This window comes from Leopardus geoffroyi, chromosome C3 (assembly GCF_018350155.1).
Source record: "Leopardus geoffroyi isolate Oge1 chromosome C3, O.geoffroyi_Oge1_pat1.0, whole genome shotgun sequence".
NCBI lineage: Eukaryota > Metazoa > Chordata > Mammalia > Carnivora > Felidae > Leopardus > Leopardus geoffroyi.
The window spans coordinates 41336758-41349153 of NC_059338.1; the positions used below are offsets into that span (position 1 = coordinate 41336758).

The 12396-nt window shown below is 38.1% G+C and overlaps 1 protein-coding gene across 5 annotated transcripts in view; it reads left to right on the top strand.

Annotated features, from left to right (window-relative positions):
• Positions 1-447: 447 nt before the first annotated feature.
• The window catches only part of CEP350 (centrosomal protein 350), a 156343-nt gene continuing 144394 nt past the window's right edge, over positions 448-12396 (top strand). For 2 of the 5 annotated variants that reach the window (XM_045452555.1, XM_045452558.1), the window contains exon 1: positions 448-828. The gene's annotated coding sequence lies outside the window, so the exon portion shown is untranslated. The remainder of the gene's footprint in view (positions 829-12396) is intronic. The other 3 variants (XM_045452554.1, XM_045452556.1, XM_045452557.1) reach the window with 2 other exon arrangements.

Below are 12396 nucleotides of genomic sequence, written 5' to 3' on the forward strand. Positions count from 1 at the left end.
AACTGCAGCAGCCGCAGCGCTGCAATTGCTCTGAAACTGACTGGGGTAAAGAAGATTTACTTGGACGACAATTGGTGAAACATCGTAAACTCTGAGAAGCTGTAATTTCGACTTCTGAGCGCACCCTGGTCAAACCCCCAGCTTGTTTTTTTGGCCCGGGGTGAAATGCGCAGCCAAAAGGCCCAATTAGCGTCCGAGGAAGGAGGGTGGGGGGTGGGGGTGGAGAGAGGTCTCCGCTGCGGATCTACTTTGGCTCCTCCCGAGTCCTGCAAGGCACAAACTCGCCACACTAAACATGGCGCTCTCGAGTGTCCTTTCTTCGTTCTCTCTCCCGCACCTTTCGGCCACACTCAACATGGTCTTAACCAAAGGTTGTATTCCTGTAGAACCGTGTCGGGACAGTTCTCGCGAGGTTTGCCTGGGCCCCGACTGCTCCCGCCCTGCCTCGCGCGACCGCCACTGCCACTGCCGCCGGCGCCGCTCCTCCTCCGTGTCAGTTGTTGGGCTGTAATGGCGACTGGGCCGCCGCTGCCGAAGTGACTCCCGGGCGGGGGAGCGGGGCCGGACCTGCGCCAGAGGGAACTGCAGAGAGCCGCAGCTCAGGGGGAGGCTTGCTGTGGGGGAGGGGAGGCAGCCTTTCTGCCTCTCCTTCCTTCTCTGCAGCCCGGCGGATCCCGGGAGCCGGTGCGAGGCGGGCACCCGGTGCGTCCCCGGAGCGGGGAGGCCAGGCCCGGCAGCCCTGGGGCCGGTCGGGGCGGCATCACTGCACCCTCCGCCAGGCCCCGCGGGATGCACCGTGGGAGCCGAGGGCGGAGGCGACACTCTCAGGTGAGCCGCGGGAGGACGTGGCTGGGACCGCGGACGCTCGCTTAGCTTCTGCTGCCTCTGTCCGCGGTCCCGGGTCCCCGGTGGCGGCGAGAGAGGCGGGGCGGGGCGCCGGGAGTCCTGGCCCAGCCTGGCGTCCCCCTCGGGGAACCTCCCCGTGTCCTGAGCCTTTGCGGGGAGGGCCATCCTGAGACCTGGATTTCAGGTCCCACCGGTGCCTGCCGAAGACGGATTTCCTTCCTTACCTGCTAGTGCTCTCCCTGCTCCCGCCCCTCCTCTCGTCTGCAAAAGATGTAAGATACCTCTCGCCTTTGGTCTCCGGAGAAGTGCTCCTCCTTCGCTTGCAGATCAGGCATATTTTAGGAAATTCCGGGCAACTGGCTCCAGTGGCAAGGATGACTGGTTTCTGTTCCTTTTTGGTGGGGATAAGCATTCTCAAGTATAGGGAAAACTTTGATCTTCTGCTCCAGTCTAGCAGCTGCTGAATGTAGTCTACCGATTTATTCACAAATGATTTAGTGGGAGATTTAAAAAGCTTTACGCTTTCAAAGTTGTCAGTATTTTCCCCCGCCCTCTTTAAATGTAACCCAACATGGTAAACAATACTTAACTGATGTCCCAAATACGGTTTGGAATTTTCGCTGGATTTTTAGTTTTCAGATAGGAAGTTGCCCATAGGTATGAAATTTTAATGTGGTTTTAGTGTAGTAGCAAGTCTTTCATAAAAGAAAAAGATCCTTCATATAGGACAGGTTGTCAGGAGTAGTAATCAGTATCCATGCACTCCGCCTGATTGTTTGATATTTTTGTTTTGATGGCGATCCTTGTTTTGAATTTGGAAAAGTCGTTAATGGTTATGTTGCCATGTTAACGATACCTCCTTCTCTTGCATTTAAAGGTTTTAAAGGAAAGGCTATGTTAGGCGGACCTAGCAACAGCCTGAAACGGTTTGTAGAAGCAATGATAAAATACTGAGAGCTGCTCTCCACTTAAATTTTTTGGTTTAAAACACAGTTTTTAAACAAGGCCGTGTGCTGCCAGTAACATGAGATTTTGGGGGATTGGTTTTAGACCCATGGTAGAAGTTGCTTCAAACCCATGGGTGTGTAACATGAAATTAGTTTTGGTGTGCTAAATTGACCAACTCCATTCAGTGTAATAAAATAAATCTGAACCATTGGAGCGTCATTGCATTGAAGATGCTTTAATCAGAAAATAAACATCAAGCTAAAATACATTGTATGTGTGGATAAATACATGTATCTCATTTTTTCATGGTAGCAGGACTTGTGTTTGTGATGATGGTGACATCTAGTCAGTAAACAATTTCATACATATGTGAGATAATTTCCCTGATTCTCTGAGATATATTGTTATGTAAGAGTGTTACTACTTAAACAACCAGCCTCCTGTGAGGGTAATCAATTTAGGAATTACGAAGTTTTGAATTTTTTCTTAGTGCTTTTTTTTGATTGCCAGTTTTTTGCCCCTTTTATAATACTTATGGACAGACGAAAGGAGATGGAGTCCTTCTCTAACCAATTTTGTTATTTTTTAAATTGCTATGTTATAGTGGCGGCAAAAAAGAAGCAACTGTTTAAAATAACTGACATCATTTTTCAGTGTATCACCACATACATTATTTTATTTAATCTTCGTAGCAATGTGAGGTAGGTTTGGCAAATATTTTTGTTTTGCAGTTGTGGAAATTGACACAAGGAAGTGTGATGAATGATGCTCTTATTCCTGAACAAGTGTTTTTTGTTTTTATTGAGGTATAATTGACACAACATTATATTAGTTTCAGGTGTACAACATAATGATTCATATGTTTGTATTGTGAAATGATCACAAGTCTAGTTAACATTGTAGAATTAGTTTTATTTTAAAATTGGATATTAATATAGATACTCTGGAACTTGGTTTTATAAAATCTAAAAAAAATCTATTTTTGTTCCTTTTGACATACCACTAACTCCTTAATGCTTAATGATTGTTGTTCTTTAAAAATAGTATTTTCAATAATTTTGTTAATTATGAACAAGTGATGAATTATTATAATGAATGGCTTTACCGCTGTATGTACTTTTTGCTTGAACAGTACTCCTAAGAAATTGTAGTTGATTTGTCATCTTTCATTTTGTTTGGATACTCATAGTTATGTCGTCTTTGAAATTCAAAGCATTTATAGTCTTGGTTATGATAAACCAATATTTGGGCCACATAGTAGCATAACTGAAAAGTAGTGACATCTTGGTGACTTTATTCTAGTACTGGTGATTTAAAAAGTTAATTTGTCATCTACACTTGTGATTGCTAGTTTTTGCAGTGCAGGAGAGGTTGTGAAATAATTTCTTTATTGACATTTTCTTCTCATGTCAAACAATTTCTAGTGTTGCAAATAGTCCAAAAAAACCCCACAAATAATCAAAAGATTGCATAGTGGGTTTTTTTTTTCTTTCTTCTGCACTAATAGCTTTTTGTTTATTGTTATCAGAAGTGTAACTTTACATTTACTAGTGGTTACTTTGGTTTGTTATTTGCCTTTCTTGTCTAGTCTGTAAGTTCTATGATGGCAGAGTTACTCTGTTAACTATTGTGCACCTGGTGCTTAGTACATAGTAAACCAGTCAATAAATATTAGTTGAATAAATTGACTTAAGAGTGGTCTTGGCATAATATTTAAAAAAACACAACACTGGTTCATGTTCCTAGGCACATATCAACTCTTATTAGAAATATACTCTAGAGATATGTTCAAGTTTGCTAGGTTGCAGGGAATTACAGCCTGGGATTCAAAAACCACTGAGAATAAGCCACAGGTGGATCCTGAAAACTTTATTGGCTATTTTAATGATTTGCCTAGGTCTTCTGGCAATAGTTATTATAATTTAAAGAAAATAGAAGGTTTAAGGCCCTGGCCTAATTAGTACTATAATTATAGGCTTTTAATAACTTGAAGTCACTTCTTAATTACAGCATTGAGAGTTTTAAATCTGAAAGGCCAGGTAGTCCAATTCCCACGTTTTATACATAAGTGAACAGTATCGTATAGGGGAAATATCTCACCCATAGGTGGTTTCATAACTGGATGAAGAATTCACTATACAGTCTACACCTCTTTAAAGTCAGATAATTATCGGGGCGCCTGGGTGGCGCAGTCGGTTAAGCGTCCGACTTCAGCCAGGTCACGATCTCGCGGTCCGTGAGTTCGAGCCCCGCGTCGGGCTCTGGGCTGATGGCTCGGAGCCTGGAGCCTGTTTCCGATTCTGTGTCTCCCTCTCTCTCTGCCCCTCCCCCGTTCATGCTCTGTCTCTCTCTGTCCCAAAAATAAATAAACGTTGAAAAAAAAAAAAGTCAGATAATTATCAAATTAGAGGATGATTGTGAACAACCTGGCAGTCTGTTCATTCTGCGTCAGAGTGAAAAACTCAAAATAGACCTCTCCATGAATCAAAAATATTTGTTGACTTAAAAATGAACCTCAACCCTCCCCTCTGTCATCGGGACTATAAGTTGGTACAAGTAGGACAGTGTTCTGGAAGGAAATTTGGTATTATCTATCAAAATTAAAAGTGCGCATATTTGATAGAGTTACTTCATTTTTAGGGAGTTTATCTTACAGAAATTTTAACACAAAAGCATAAGAGTAAATCTATAGGGAGTTCATTTTAACATTATTACAAGTAAATGCCAATAGTATTAAAAAATTAAAAAAATGTCAGGAGTAGTCCTAAATGTAGAGGAATAGTTAAAATTCTAGTGTACTTATGCTATGAAGTGCTATGCACTTGTTAACAGGTTGAGGGATAGCTAGATTTACTTCATGAGAAGCAGCTGAGTGTATCATTGAGTGCAAGGACCATGCAACTAACTTTCTGGGTTCAAATCCCAAATGCATCATTTATTAGATGCAGCCATTAGCAAATTACTTAAACTCATCTGTAAACTGGATATAATTATAGTTTCTCACCTGACAGGGCTGTTGTGTGAATTAAATGACTTACTATTTAAGCCTCAAGCAAGCACAGTAAGCACCACATAAATGTTTGTTTGCAATTACTATTATGTCCTGACATGGAAGAATGTTCATGATATAATCCTGAGTGAAAGAAAAAAGTTGCATTACACTGTAGAATATGATTCAGTTTTGAAAAAACAAACACGGACAAAGAAATGTAGTTTGATTTTGTTAGGATTTTGTATGTCCGTAGGAAAGGGTCTGTGAGGATATATGTTAAACTATCAGCTATATTATCCCTGAGGGAGTGGATGACTTTCCTTTTTTTACTTTAGACACTTTTGTACTGTTTATTATAACTTCCACTTTTATAATTTTTGAAGCTTTTTTTCTAAAAAAATATCAAAACAGTTTCCTTTTATTATACAATCATATAAATGTATTTTTGAAAAAAAAATGTTTTAATGTTTATTTTTTAAGAGAGACAGAGCACAAGTGGGGGCGGAGCAGAGACAGAGAGGGAGACATAGAATCTGAAAAAGGCTCCAGGCTCTGAGCTGTCAGCACAGAGCCCGAAGTGGGGTTCGAACTCTGGAACAGTGAGATCATGACCTGAGCCGAAGTCAGACACCCAACGGACTGAGCCACCTAGGCGCCCCTAAATGTATTTTTGAATTTAGTTGTTTTTCAGAGATCTGTAGATTTCATCAACATGCTATCACATGATTAGATTCTGTTTCAAAACTTTTGTTGATGCAGTTAACCCTTAAGTGTTTTTATTTTCTACTAGCTTTGTGACCTTAAGTGTCATTTCTTAATTTGCAAAGTAAGCATACAGGCTAGATCAGTTGTTTCTTAAACCCAGGATTCCCAAACTGTGCTGTCAGGTACCTTTGAGCACTATAGTGAGCTCACACAGGCACTGGAATATTTAAAAATTTTTGAGGGAAACACGGTAATATTTCACAGCTGTGGGGTATCTGTGTGATATTTGACATCTGTGGGACACTGCTCAAACTATTAGTTTCAGGTAGTGTCTGTGACATTGTGCTGTATTCCTTTTGATGACAGGAAGTCTTCAAAAAACTAGGTTTGGGGGCTACTGTGATAAAAAGTACTGTGCAAAAATCCATATAAATGAAAGTGTCAGTGTCCAAAGTGTTTTCAAGGTTTGAGAAGTTGTGTGTAGTAGGTGCATTCATTCCATTAATAAGCAACTGTGGTTATTTAGTAATAAAATATTTCTTTCAATTTATATGTATTTTTCAAACTGCTACTAAGTTGTTAGGACATACATACTTAATAGATTGTATGGATCTAACAAATGGAAATAGAAGGCATTTTTTGGTGCCTAGGGGGAACCTTGAAAAAATTACTGAGACACTGAGAGTTCTGTGAAATGAAAAAGCTTGGGAACCTCTCAAACTCTTTTGACTAGGACACTTGCAATAAGAAATTTATTTTTTCATAGGGATATAATTTACATATATGTATAAATATAAATGAATTGTAAGTTCCACTAAATAATATCCTACTACTTTTAACACACCCTGTTATTTTTAATTCAGTCCCGTTTGATTTTATTAAAAGATGCTAGCTCCAATCTATCAGATTTTTTTTTTTTTGGACCTACTAATGGGTTGTTAACTACAAATTTGAAGAGCATGAGGCTGGATGACCTCTAATTTCTAGCTTTAATGTGCTTTGTTTTCTGATTGGTTATAAATGAAATCGGACTACACTTATTCAATTGATGCATCTCTGAAAATTTGTATAGATGCTACATTTGTGTATTGTGAATTATTTTTTTTTAAATTTATTTATTTTGAGAGAGAGAGAGAACCCAAGTGGGGGAGGAACAGAGAGAAGGAGAGAGAGAATCCCAAGCAGGCTCCGCACCGTCAGTGCAGAGCCCATTGTGGGGCTCGAACCCACACACTGAGATCATGACCTGAACCGAAATTAAGAGTTGGATGCTTAACCAACTGAGCCACCCAGGTGCCCCTATAACAGTATTTTATTAAAGAATTTCTCTGTAGTTCCAGGCTTGTTTGGAATTATAAATGCATATATGTATGCATGTAACTATTATTTAGTTAGTTATTTTACATGTTGTCAAAATAAATTACCTGCTTAGGAATGGTTAACCTCTTCATATTGTATGAGACTCCTGTATTTTTTTTTGCCTGTTTGCATGTAAGAATTGGATCCTGAGACTTATCAATGGGAGCATCCATCAGTCAGCAAGTAGGTCTGGAGCACCTAGTGTGTACTCTGCATGGACTAGGGATATATAGGGGACTAAAACATCTCCACAGTTCCATGTAAGCGACAGATATGTAAATAATAGCACAAGGTGGTAAGAGGAATGGTAAAGTACTGTGGATCCACAAAGTGGGAGCAACTACACTGCCTTAAGGAGTCAATAAACGCTTCCAATGAAAGAAAAAGTAGTTGTCTTTCTTTCCTTTACAGCCTTAGCTTAAATTAGTAAGTTATTGAATATGGAAGGAAACTTTTCAAAAATGTTTTTTCTTGTTTTTTTTCCTTCCTCAAAAAGTGACATGTGCCTCTGCTTTAACAAAATTCAAAAACATATTCATAGAAAAATCTGCTTTTTCTCCTTGATCCTCACTCAGAGTTAACCAGGTTTAGCAGTTTCTTAGGTATCAGGGAAGGTTTTGTCATGAAAATTTCATACTTAGGCCAAAAAATAATCCTGACTCGCAAGCTATAAAACACTTTTATAGGGATGTATTCCTTGAAATTAATTTGGAAGAATAAGTATTCAGGATAACTAGATGGTGGGTAAGCCCTATTCCTAGGGCTTTTTTTTTTTTTTTTTTTTTTCCTCATTATTCCCAGTCTTGTTTGTTGTCTTCAGTTCTCCTTAAGTAAAAGATTAGGACCACCTCTAGTCAAGCTCTAGTTTAGCTCTTCATTTCTTATCAGTGGGAGACATTATGTTCTTTGAGATCCTCACCCTGCCTCATATTCCAGGGACCAAACTGGTACCAAATGTTACATAGTTTCTTCTGGATTTCATAGATTACAGTAGATCTGCCTTATATTTGTAAAAGTAGTTGTTGGGGTTTTAAAATTTTATTTATTTATATATTTTCTTAATGTTTATTTATTTTTTTTGAGAGAGAGAGAGAATGAGAATGAGTGGGGAAGGGGCAGAGAGCCAGAGACACAGAATCCACAGCAGGCTCCAGGCTCTGAGCTGTCAGCACAGAGCCCAACATGGGGCTTGAACTCACCAACAGTGAGATCATGACCTGAACTGAAGTTGGCTGCTCAACCGACTGAGCCACCCAGGCACCCCGGGTTTTGTATTTTAAATGTGCAAGGAGTTGAGGCTGAATCCGCAGGTCACTTGTATTTGTGTATTATACTATATTATGGGGGTGTTGGTTATTCTGGAAGTTTACTTGGAACAGTGTAATGGGTCTGACCTAGAGCTGGAAAGTTTTCTCCTTTTTTTCTAGCCTGGTCCCTACTAAATTTGTCCACTTTATATTTAGACTAGATAGTATGACTATTGCAGGCTTGTTTTTTCTCATTCTTTCAGGCAGCCATGATTGTTACATAGGATCTGATAGAGACGAGAGAACTGAAATGTAGCAAAGGTATGGAAAATATTCTCTGTGAGAGCCAAAACAATATAATTTCATTTTATCCTTAGTGCCAGGCACATAGTGGGAGCCCAGTGAATAATGGAACCAAATCTATGTGACTGAATGAGAGCCCTGTCATTTGCTTCTAGAGGATACTTGAGAATTGGCCATTTAAAAATATCATCTTGTATCTTATTTGTGTATATACCGTAAGTACAGATTAGCATTTCTCAAACTTTTGGTGTCAAGAGCACTTCATGAGTTTTTAAAAACTTAAAGAGCTCTTGTTTATGTTGGCTACGTCTATTGATATTTACTGTATTAGAAGATTTAAATATATATATTAGTTTAAAACATTTTGTTTAACGTTTATTTATTTTTGAGAGCGCGCGTGCGAGAGAGAGAAAGACAGAGCGCAAGCAGCAGAGGGGCGGAGAGAGAGGGAGACACAGAATCCAAAGCAGGCTCCAGGCTCTGAGCTGTCAGCACAGAGCCAGACACGGGGCTTGAACCCACGAAGTGTGAGATCATGACCTGAGCCTAAGTCGGAGGCTTAACTGACTGAGCCACCTAGGCGCCCCTTAAAAAAAAATTAATGCCAGTATAGTTAACATACAGTGTTACATTACTATCAGGTGTACAATATAGTGAGTGATTCAGCAGTTCTGTGCATTACTCAGTGTTCCTCCTGGTAAGTGTACTCTTAATCCCCGTCACCTATTTCACCCATCCATCTTTTTGTTCTCTATAGTTAAGGGTCTCTTTTTCTCTGTTTGTTTTGTTTCTTAAATTCCACATGTGAGTGAAATCTAATGGTATTTGTCTTTCTCTGATTTATTTCACTTAGCATTCTACTCTGTAGATCCATTCATGTTGTTGCAAATGACAAGATTTCATTCTTTTTTATGGCTGAGTAATATTCTATTATATATACATAAATATATATATGTACATATACACATACACACACACACATACCGCCTCTTCTTTATCCATTCATCTATCAGTGGACACTTGGGCTGCTTCCATAATTTGGCTATTGTACATAATACTGCAGTAAACATCGGAGTGCCTGTATCTTTTCAGATTAGTGTTTTCGTATTCTTTGGGTAAATAACCAGTAGTAGAATTACGGGATCATATGGTAGTTCTATTTTTAGTGTTTGGAAGAACCTCCCTACTGTTTTCCGCAGTGGCTGTACCAGTTTGCTTTCCCACCAACAGTACAACAAGGGTTCTTTTTTCTTCACATCCGTGCCAATACTTGTTTCTTATGTTTTTGATTTTAACCATTCTGATGGTGTGAGGTGACATCTCATTGTTTTGTTTTGCATTCTCCTGATGATGAGTCATGTTGAGCATCTTTTCATGTGTCTGTTGGCCATATGTGAGACTTCTTTGGAGAAATGTCTGATTCATGTCTTCTGCCCATTTTTTAATTGATTATTTGTTTTTGTGTACGTGCTGAGTTGTAGAAGTTCTTTCTATATTTTGGATACTAACCCTTCATTGGATATGTCATTTGCAATATCTTCTCCCATTTAGTAGTTTATCTTTTAGTTTTGATGGTCATTTCCTTAGCTGCACAGACACTTTTTATTTTGGTTTAGTGCCAATAGTTTATTTTTGTTTTTGTTTCTCTTGCCTCAGAAGACGTATCTAGTAAAATGTTGCTTCAGTTGATGTCAGAGACATTACTGCTTGTGCTGTCTTGTATGATTTTATGGTTCAGGTCTCACATTTAAGTCTTTAATCCATTTTGAGTTTTTATTTTTGTGTATGTTGTAAGAGAGGTTCAATTTTATTGTTTTGCATGTAGCTGTCCAATTTTCCCAGTACCAGTATTTGAAGAGACTGTCTTTTACCATTCTTCTTTGTTGAAGATTAATTGACCATGTAATTGTGGGTTTGGATCTAGGTTTTCTATTTTGTTCTGTTGATCTATATGTTGGTTTTTGTGCCATTCCCATGCTGTTTTGATTACTACAGCTCGCTAGTATATCTAGAAATCTGGGATTGTGATACCTCTGTTCTGTTTTGTTCTTTTTTTTCAAGATTGTTTTGGCTATTTGGGTTTTTTGGTTCTGGTTCTGTGAAAAATGTTCTTGGTATTTCGATAGGGATTGCCTTAAATCTGTAGATTGCTTTGGGTAGTATGGACATTGTAACAATATTTGTTCTTCCAATTCGTGAGCATGGAATATCTTTCCATTTGTTTGTGTCATCTTCAATCTCTTTCATCAGTGTTTTATGGTTTTTAGAAGACAGATCTTTCACCTCCTTGGTTAAGTTTATTCCTAGGTATTTTATTATATTTGGTGCAGTTGTAAATGGAATTGTTTTCGTAATGTATCCTCCTGCTGCTTCATTATTAGTGCATAGGTGCAACAGATTTCTGCACATTGATTTTGTGTCTTGTGTCTTTGTGTCTTGTGACACATCACTGAATTCATTTATCAGTTGTAGTCATTTTTTGGTGGTCTTTGGGATTTTTTACATATAACATCATGTGATCTGCAAATAGTGAAAGTTTTACTTTTTCCTCACCAATTTGTGTGCCTTTTATTTCTTTTTCTTGTATGACTGCTATGGCTTGGACTTCCAGTACTTTGTGGAATAAAAGGGGTGAGAGTGGACCTCCTTGTTTTGTTACTGATCTTAAAGGAAGAGCTTTTGGTTTTTCACCATTGAGTATGATGTTAGCTGTGTGTTTTTTTGTTTTTTTTTTTTTATTATATGGCCTTTATTATGTTGAGGTATGTTCCTCTACACTTACTTTGTTGAGGGTTTTTATCATGAATGGATGTTGTACTTTGTCAAATGCTTTTTCTGCATCTCTTGAAATCATATGGTTTTATCTTTTGTTGATGTGATGTATCACGTTGATTAGTTTGTGAATATTAAACCACACTTGCATCCCAGGAATGCATCCCACTTGATACGGTGAATGATTTTTTTAATGTATTGTTGGATTCAGTTTGCCAGTATTTTGTTGAGGCTTTTTGCATCTGTGTTCATCAGAAATATTGACCTGTAGTTCTCTTTTTTTGGTAATGTCTTTATCTGGTTTTGGTATCAGAGTAATGCTAGCTTCATAGAATGTATTTGGCAGCTTTCCTTCCTCTTCTTTTTCTATTAACTCTTCTTTAAATGTCTGGTAGAATTCTGTGAATCCATCTGGTCCTGGACTTTTGTTTGTTGAGAGTGTTTGATTACTGATTCAGTTTCATTGCTAGTAATCAGTCTATTCAAATTTTTTGGTTCTTCCTGATTCAGTTTTGGGAAGTGATACAGTTCTAGGAATTTATTTCTTCTAGGTTGTCCAGTTTGTTGGTGTATAATTGTTCATACTGTTCTCTCATAATCCTTAATAGTTTTGTGGTGTTGGTTGTCATTTCTCCTGTTTCATTTGTGATTTTATTTGCTCACTCACTCTCTCTGTCACTCTCTCTCTCATGAGTCTGGCTAAAGGTTTATCAGTTTTGTTGATCTTTTCAAAGAACTAGCTCCTGGGTTTATTGGTATGTTACATTGTGTTGTTGTTGTTGTTGTTGTTGTTTTAGTTTTAGTTTCTATTTCATTTATTTCTGGTCTGTTCTTTTTTATTTCCTTCTTTCTATTGATTTTGGGTTTTGTTTGTTGTTCTTTTTGTAGCTCATTTACATGTCAGGTTAGTTGTTTATTTGAAATTTTTCTTAACTTCTTGCAGCAGACCTGTATTGCTATAATTTTTCTTCTGAGAACAGCTTTTGCTGCATTCCAAAAATTTTAGACTGTTGTGTTTTCATTTTCATTTGTTTCTGTATTTTTTGATTTCCTCTTTGATTTCTTAGTTGACCCATTTATTTTTTAGTAGCATGTTATTTCACTTCCATGTATTTGTGTTTTTTCCAGATTTTTTTCTTGCAGTTGATTTCTACTTTCATAGCATTCTGGTTGGAAAACATGCATGACATGGAAGTTTTAAACATATTTATTAATTTATTTAAA